Source organism: Ammospiza nelsoni, chromosome 14, assembly GCF_027579445.1.
Source record: "Ammospiza nelsoni isolate bAmmNel1 chromosome 14, bAmmNel1.pri, whole genome shotgun sequence".
Lineage (NCBI taxonomy): Eukaryota > Metazoa > Chordata > Aves > Passeriformes > Passerellidae > Ammospiza > Ammospiza nelsoni.
Window position 1 is genome coordinate 10,159,403 of NC_080646.1, and position 8,093 is coordinate 10,167,495.

An 8,093-nucleotide genomic window follows, 5' to 3' on the forward strand; every position below is an offset into this window, starting at 1 on the left:
GGAGGAAATTCCGCTTGGGAAGGAAAAGGAGGATGCTTTTCTTCCACTTCAGTCAACTCACTCTCCCGTTTAGATTAGGAAGTGGCCAGGGGAGGAACCTTGTCTTCTTTGTCCCTGTGTGCAATCTGCAAACTAGGAGAATCCGTTCCACAAATGAAAAGCTTCATACAATAATTTATGCTATATATGTTATTATACAGCTTTTGCAACAACCTCTGTGCTAGAGCAAACAGCATTTGTAAGGGAAGAATGAGAGATTGGGTTTGGCTTAAATTATTTGTGTCCCTTTAATTAAAAAAAATTCAAGAGATCCTGGAAAAATCTCTCATCTCTTTTTGAAATACCATGACCATACAAGAGCAGTAATTATATATAAACTCAATCCAAACTTTGGGGTTTCATATCAGGTTTGATCATTTGTCAGCTGTTGTGAGTTATCTCTCTCCCCTTGCTGCAGAATGCCAGCATTAATGTTGGGCTGAGCTGACGTGTGCTCTCACCTGGACCCTGGGCTTGTGCATCACAGAGTAACAGAGTCCGCTCCAATGATCAGACAGGCACGATCAGAAATCAAACCCAGCATTAATTTGCAGCAGCCACTTTAGCCTTTTTTTTTTTTCTTGCCTTTTTTTTTTTTTTTTTTTTTTACACAACTGTAGCTAACAAGAAACAAAGCATTCTTGCATTAATAGCCATTTAGCAGGGCAAGTCCAGTTGTAAATTCTGGTGTCAGAACACCTTTGCTGCAGACAATAGGTGCAAATTTGGGAAGCCCCAGCAGCTGAGGCATCCAGCTCAAACTAGGGTGTTGCAGGGAGTTCCTCAGCTGCAGGGGAGCTCCTAATGCTTGTTTTAAGTTAACTTCAGAAGAATTCCTGCTATCTTACATAGATATGAAAATTAGGCTCTTAGGACTCTCAATTTCCATAGAAATGGAAAATTAGGCTTTTCCAGGAAAAACTGTTCTGAGTACAAGATCACACAACAAAGAGGCTCCATTCACTCTCTTACTGTGTAGAAGTCCCAAGCCTGCTGATCTGCCACTACTTGTTCCTGCCCAGATTCCCGTGTGCTAGTTCTTGGCTTAGGGAGCAGGAACAGAAGGAGCAGTGGAAGACCAGTAGAATTTTTTTTTTTTTAATGGTTCAAGAATCTTCCAAATTAGAGAAAATGGGGGATTTTTGACTTCTTCAGTTGACACCATAAAGCATTTATGAGAAATCACCTCATTCCTTCTCCCTCTCTCCCTCTTTTTCCCTTTCTAATTAATTGATCTAAAGCTCACATCCCACATTAGATGAATGAGTCAGTTCTTCTGTTACTAGATTCTTCACCTTATCTCACAGCAATACTTGGGCTACACTGATTTGATTCTCGTGATTATCATGTTGGCCTCTAAGTTTCGTATTTGTAAATCCAAGAGCTAGAAGAGACAAGGAAATTAGGAAAAAATAGCTGAAGACCGACCTGGGTATTAGTTTTCTCTGGTACAAGCTATTAGTTTAGGAGAATGTGTGTAAGGTGAGGAATTTCCATGCCTTGTTTTCCTGTTGATCCTGCAAAACTGAGATCAACATCAAACTGTTTCAGAGTTCAGCTGCGATAAGCTCAGTTGGAAAGAGCACATTGTTTCAGGAACAGCTAGGGATGAAAATGAAAGGAAAATGAGTCATCAACATCCTCTGTGCCTCGTGCTGTCTGGGGGAGCATGAGCCTTCAGTGCTGTGGAGGCAAGGACACGGCAGCAGAGTGACACACATCCCTGTGACCCGGCAGTGAGGCACAGTCACCTCATATCCTCCTACTACCTTGATCAGCCCGTGCAGAACATGGCATGATTTGACCCTAAACTAGCAGTTAGTCATTCAAAAGGTGAATTCTTGTACATTCAGATGTTAAATCTTGTATTTGCTACTTGACTTCTAAGTGTTACCTTTCATTCACACCAAAAGTCAACTCAAAATTCCTCTATCTCTTTCCAAATCAACATCTGTCAGCTGTGAATGACAAGGAAATAATGAAGCATTATTTTATACCTTATGGCATTTAAGGGCCATTAACCTGAAGCAAGCTTCTGCTATCTCAGATTGAAAATAACTGTTTTTTTAAAAAAACTCCTTTTGTTATGTGGCTCCAGCAGTTCTCATATCTTATTTTGATATCTCAAATCAAGCTATCAGTCTGTCCTTGACACATTTATGGTGTAATCATCACTAGACCTAGTAGAGTTTGTGATGTCAGCTGCAGTAAGTTTTATATCCCATTAAACCAACTGTAACTGGATTTCAATGTAAGTGCTAAAGGATAAGAAACTTTTCTTGGGAAGCTCTTATCTCAATATTGCAATGCCCAGTAGCCAGGATGCTGCCCTTTGATTGCTCACCCTCACATGGATTAAACACTGACTCATGCTTAGGAAAAAAAAACACAGCATTCCATTTGATGGGAAACTGAATGAGTTACCATTAAATGAAAGTGACCTGGTTTTGATTTTGTTTGTTTGACACTATTAGAAGTTTTACTAGATATGTGCTATAACTGTAGTTGTTCAAAATAAGTTCTAGAGTTCAAGCAGTTAAACAAGTTGCAAATGCTAACTGATAAGGAGATCTAGTTAATGTCCCGCTCAAAGCCAAACAGATTCTCTGTAGAAAACATTTTTTTGGTCCCACAGTGAAGTAATCTGTGGCAGAAAAGAGTTACTATTTATTCACTTTTCATATTTTTGAAACAGGGGTGAATTCTCCCAAATACCTTATTTTTTCTATGGCCACAGGTTTGTCCTTTTCTGATTTACCCAGGTAAATAATTTCTCCAGCTACAGCTGTAGTGGTAACTCAGCAGTTTACATCCAGACTGCTACTCCTAAAAACTGAAGATAACTTTTTTTTCCCCACATGGAAGTTTAAAATTTGTCAAGTAAGGCAAAAAACATACAATGACACAGATTAATGGGATCTGTAGGTCCCCTCCATTATCTGTGGAGATTTTTTGGGCTGAAGTTGCTGATTTTTTGTGACAAATTTGTAACTTCACAGTTTTTAAATGGTTTAGTTATTTCAGTTACTTTGTTGGTTTGTGGTACAACTCAGAGTCACACATCTTCTGAAGAGGTCCTGAAGTTTTAGTAATCTCTTTGCATTATATCAAGGTTCCTTAAAAGCAAAAAGCAGTTAGGCTAAGCAATGTGTTAGCTTTAAAAGCTGAGACATATTCCCTCAAAAGAAACAGGCATACAGAAATAGGTCATAAAACCCAAGGTAAATTCAAGATACACCAGGAGAATAATGTACACAAAGTTAATTTTGTATATTTAAGAGTCATTAAACAAATTATCCCCTGTGACTGATTCAGACTCCAATCTCACAGACAATAGATGTCTTTAAATTCAAATAACAAAACTGCTCAGGTGTTAAAGTCTTAAAACATTGGCATCTCTGTACCACACAGCCCCAGAGAGGGGGGCATGGCTTTGGAGATAAGAGAGCTGATCTGCTGTCACCTGAAGGCCACCAGTGCAGTTCAGCTCCTCTCTGACAACTGCATGTAAGTGTTAACTAAGGGCCAGAGCATAAGGCAAAGTCAGACAGAGGCTTGGGGACACAGATGCAGGGAATGGCACCTGAGGCTTCTCAGTTGTCCGGTGCTTTGCTGGGAATGGCAAATCCCCACTAACCCAGGGAAGGACTCTAGGGTGGCTTTCTGATTTCTGCTTTCTGATGGCTGCACAAAGGGCTCGATGACCAAACACACCAAGCTCGGAGTGCAAAACCAGTAACTCCAGTTCGACTTTGTGCTAGGACTCCTCACATCCAAATTATGCAACAGAGAGTGTGGGTTTTCAGTTTAAAAATCTGCATTAAAGATATTCCATAGTTATAGCAAGGGATATCAAGTTAATGAGGTTATTAAGCACAGGCAATTCAGAATGTTCTTTTACATGCTCCATGAGTGCACAAAAAGAGATACATTACCCAACCCATCATCCAAAGTAGAATGTAAGCAGATCCTGTATTTGGGAATATGATATGTTACTTCCTGCTCAGAAAATAGTGAGAGCTTAACCAACAAAGGCCACAGCCTTGCACAGAACTGCCAAGGGTGTGCCTCCACACATCTCTATTTAGATGTGTAAAATCAGTAGCTGCCAGGAACTGTATGGGTGCATTTACAACATAATGGTGACCCTTTGCAAGATTTTATCACTGCCTGCCTTTAAAAATACAACGAAAATGACTTTATCTCAGTTTCATTCCTTCTGAACCTTCTCCTCCCTTTAGCTTTTTAGAAAAGCTTCCCTGTGAAAATTGTTTCTGCTGCAATCTTTTAGCCTGTAAATTCTTGTGTTTTCATTGGCAGTTGAGCAGATGGTCAGGCAGTGAGGTGGCCTTTGCACAGAGATGTTCCAGGTGCAAGACACAGAGGTGCAGCATCTCCTTCCAGGACTGTGCTGCTTGAACCTTGAGCAGGGAAAGCAACAGCAGCTGAAGGTACCTGAATTTTACCAATGCAAAAAGAGAAAGTTCACAGAGCTCTGCTTCTTGATGTTTTGGGGTTTTTTCAAATCCAAGTATAGGTAACCCATAGTCAAAACATAAAATTTTAGGTGACTCTATATGGGACAGGTCATAATTGTACAATTTGAAATTCTTACGAGATCGTGACCATGACAAAAATGTCACTTTGTCCTGCAGAAGCTTGCTCCTCCATTTCTTAGAGAAAGAGGTACCAGTGGGCATGCATTTGCTCTTGGTTCCATAGTTACTATAATGTAAATTTACTTTACCCAAGTTCACAAATTCCAACAGCCTTTTCGCAAAATATAGGGAGAACCAGCATGAACACATTTCAGCCTGATGACACTGCAAAAACCCTTACTTTTTTTGTTTCCAAATCTAAGCCTGGCAGTTACACCATCATTAATGGAACCCCAGAAAGTCAGTGGGACCATCACATGCAAAATATCAGCTTGTTTTAAGTTCCTGTTACTGGTGGCTTGAGCTGGTGGGCACGATGGCCGTGTTTGTTTTCACAGAGTCCAAAAGATCAAACCTCCTCATTAATGGTCTCCATACTGGAACAGAGAAACATATTATTGGTCCAAGATTATGTGCAAAGTCACTTCAAATCATGCTGGTACTGCTCCAAATAGAAAAGAGGAAATAAAGGAGGTCCTATGTTCATGGGCAAGGAGAGAGCACAGAAACCAGACAGCAGAATACCCACCAGCACACCCCAAAAAAAGCTGAAAGCTCTTTGATCTAAGCACCTTCTTGGTTAAAAGGTCTTTGAGCTGCAAGCAAAAACCTATTCTCAGCTATTTGATGTCCTGAGTATTCAGAGAAACAGGATCTTGCACATTCTTTATCAGTAAGAGGAATTCCAGAGATAGCTGAGCTTCCACCATCAACCTTTCTCAAGAACACAAAACCTTGAACTTTGATTGCTCACCACTGACAAAAAGGATAACAGGCTGAGTTGCCCTTCTTCTTTCCTCAAAAACTGTAGAGATAAAGCATTCACCCAGAAAATGTGCTGTACGGGCTACTTGAAAACAAAACTTTAGCTTCTGAAAGCATTAGAAAGCCAAAGACAACTTTTAAATCTATTTCAATCTGACAGTTTAGTATAAATTATTCCAAATTGAAAAAAAAAAAAAAACCAAAAAAAACCAACCAAACCTCAAACTCATGTTGGGGTGATAAAGAGCTGGAAAACAAGGAAAAAAAAAAAAGGCAACCACTTTATAACCAGACCAGTAGAGGTGGAATGCTCCTCTGTGGGTTGCCTAGTTCCAGCAGACTGCCAAGGTCTGTGGCCACTTGTATTTTGTCTGTCTCCAAGGATGGAGACTCTACCACCTCTGTGTGCAACCTGTGCCAGTGCTTGACCAAACTCACAGGGGAAAGTTTATTTTTGTGTCTAAATGGAATTGTGTTGTAAAGATTGGACTGATCTAAACTGTCAAGTTTAGAAGAAACTCTCTTCTACTTGCAATTTTGAGATTTACAGTTTAGCCAGTGTGTCAGAGGGAGCAGCCTTAATAAAGGACTGCATGGGGAACAGACAGTGAAAACCAAGCTTGCTGATTGCAGCTATGTCTGTTCTTCTTAACTTCTACTTTTTAAAATAAGTAAATTCAAAGAACATCTTGGAGTGTTCTCTGCCCATTAAGCACTCCTTTACTGTGACTCAAAGCTACTGGAACCTCCAGTGTACAAGCAAAAGAGACTTTAAATACCTAAGAACATGTTACATCCAAAGCACTGTATGCAGGGCTGTAGGGATGGCTCAAGGATCACATATCAAGTGCACTCAGGTTCAGTGATTTTTTCTCTTTCCTTGCCAACACTCCCAACCCAGCCTGGGTTTCAGTTTGAGGCTTGGCTGTTTCCTGTCCTCATGGCTAAGCACCTTCAGCTGAACGATGCCTCTGCAGCACCAGTTCCTGGCTGACTGCAGGGAACTTGTTTCCGTCAAGAACTTGGCAGCTGTGAAGTTTCCAGCTCACTGTTTCTCAGGTGTACTTCCAGGGAGCCTCAGCACTAACAAATGTACAACAAGCATTTCCTGAGTCACACACCAGGAAAACTGATGTAGCTCAATTCACTTCACTTCCTCCCTCTTCATCCCAGGGGAGAAAACAGAGAAAAGCAATGCACCAAATGCATCACACGGGTACTTACAAATGGAATCATAACTTTGATACATCGAGAAAAACTGCAACTACAAATCCATGGGGGTGCATTATGGATTTTTAACTTGGTATTATGAAGTGCTAATTGCTTTGCCATGAACATTCATAGTAGGAAAAGGATGAGTTAGAACAAAGCAATTACTCAACTATTTTTTTCCACGTAACATTTATTAATAACATTTTTAAGGTGATAACTTAAAAATCATAAGGAAGGGGGCAGTTGTCAGTAAACGTACAATGAAAAGGTAGTAAGATTTTTCTATTAAAGTATGACTAACAAGGCTTTTAACAGTGTTTAGCTCAACCAAATTTAATATTAAAAACATTCAAAATTGCTAGAAGTGTTGCAATCAGTTCTACTGAACTTATAAAAACCTCATTTCAGTAGTCAATACTAACCTACTATTTATATAAAATTTTAAACTCCATTCATAATTTTTGTAAACAAAGCACCTAAGCACTTGAAAGAAAAAAAAGTTAGTTTACATCCCACTAAATGGCAACACGTGTGTGAAACCTCAGGCGTGATCAGGCATGGAGTATTATTAGGCACAGAACAAGACAGAGCTTCCACAGCCAGCTGCTGAATACACTTATGTTGCCAAAGGTCTTTTTTATTTATACTAATTCCATTATCACTTACAGCTGAAAATTTAATAAATCCTCCATGTGGAAGATTTCAAAGAGACAAAGAAGTCATCTTACATAGGTTTGTGAAGCTTCTGAGGATTTTCAATTGTACATGATTTTGAATCAGTTATGACTTCTTCATCTGCTTCAGGAATTTCCAGAAACTTCTTCAAAACCACTGAGCTTTGGCAGATACTGGGCTTGTCAAAAAGCATAACACATCAGAAGACACATTTTCAGTCTGCTATTAAAACACTGAGGTATGCTTTATTATGAAATGCCAGTTAAATAAAACAGAAGATGACCACTGTACTCTGAGGCTGTCAGTTCAAGCTCGAGTCAAGGGGGGAACTACTGACATACAAAAACTGCTTTTAATTTCTATTTTCTTAGGGAAGCTGCAAACAAGGTGAGTTATCTTACCCGTATCAACTGGCACCACACTCAATCTCTGTGAATGGCAACAACTGATATCCAGGCTGTCCTTTGTCTGCTCCTGACTCTTGCAAACAAAACTTTAAACTTGATATAAATTAGGTAAATTTGCAGTTAGCCTTTGTTAACTGCCAATACAGATTTTCAATTGGCCTAATTAGCATACTTACAAAGTAAATCTAGCTAAACTAGATTCAATCAGGGTAAATTTTCCTGAGCTGACATGCCCCAAACTGACTAGAAATGTCTAGAGGTGACCTTCAAACAAAGGAGGCACTGCAGGGAAGCCTCCATGGCCACTGCCCAGCATGTGCTTACTCAGTTGTTTTCT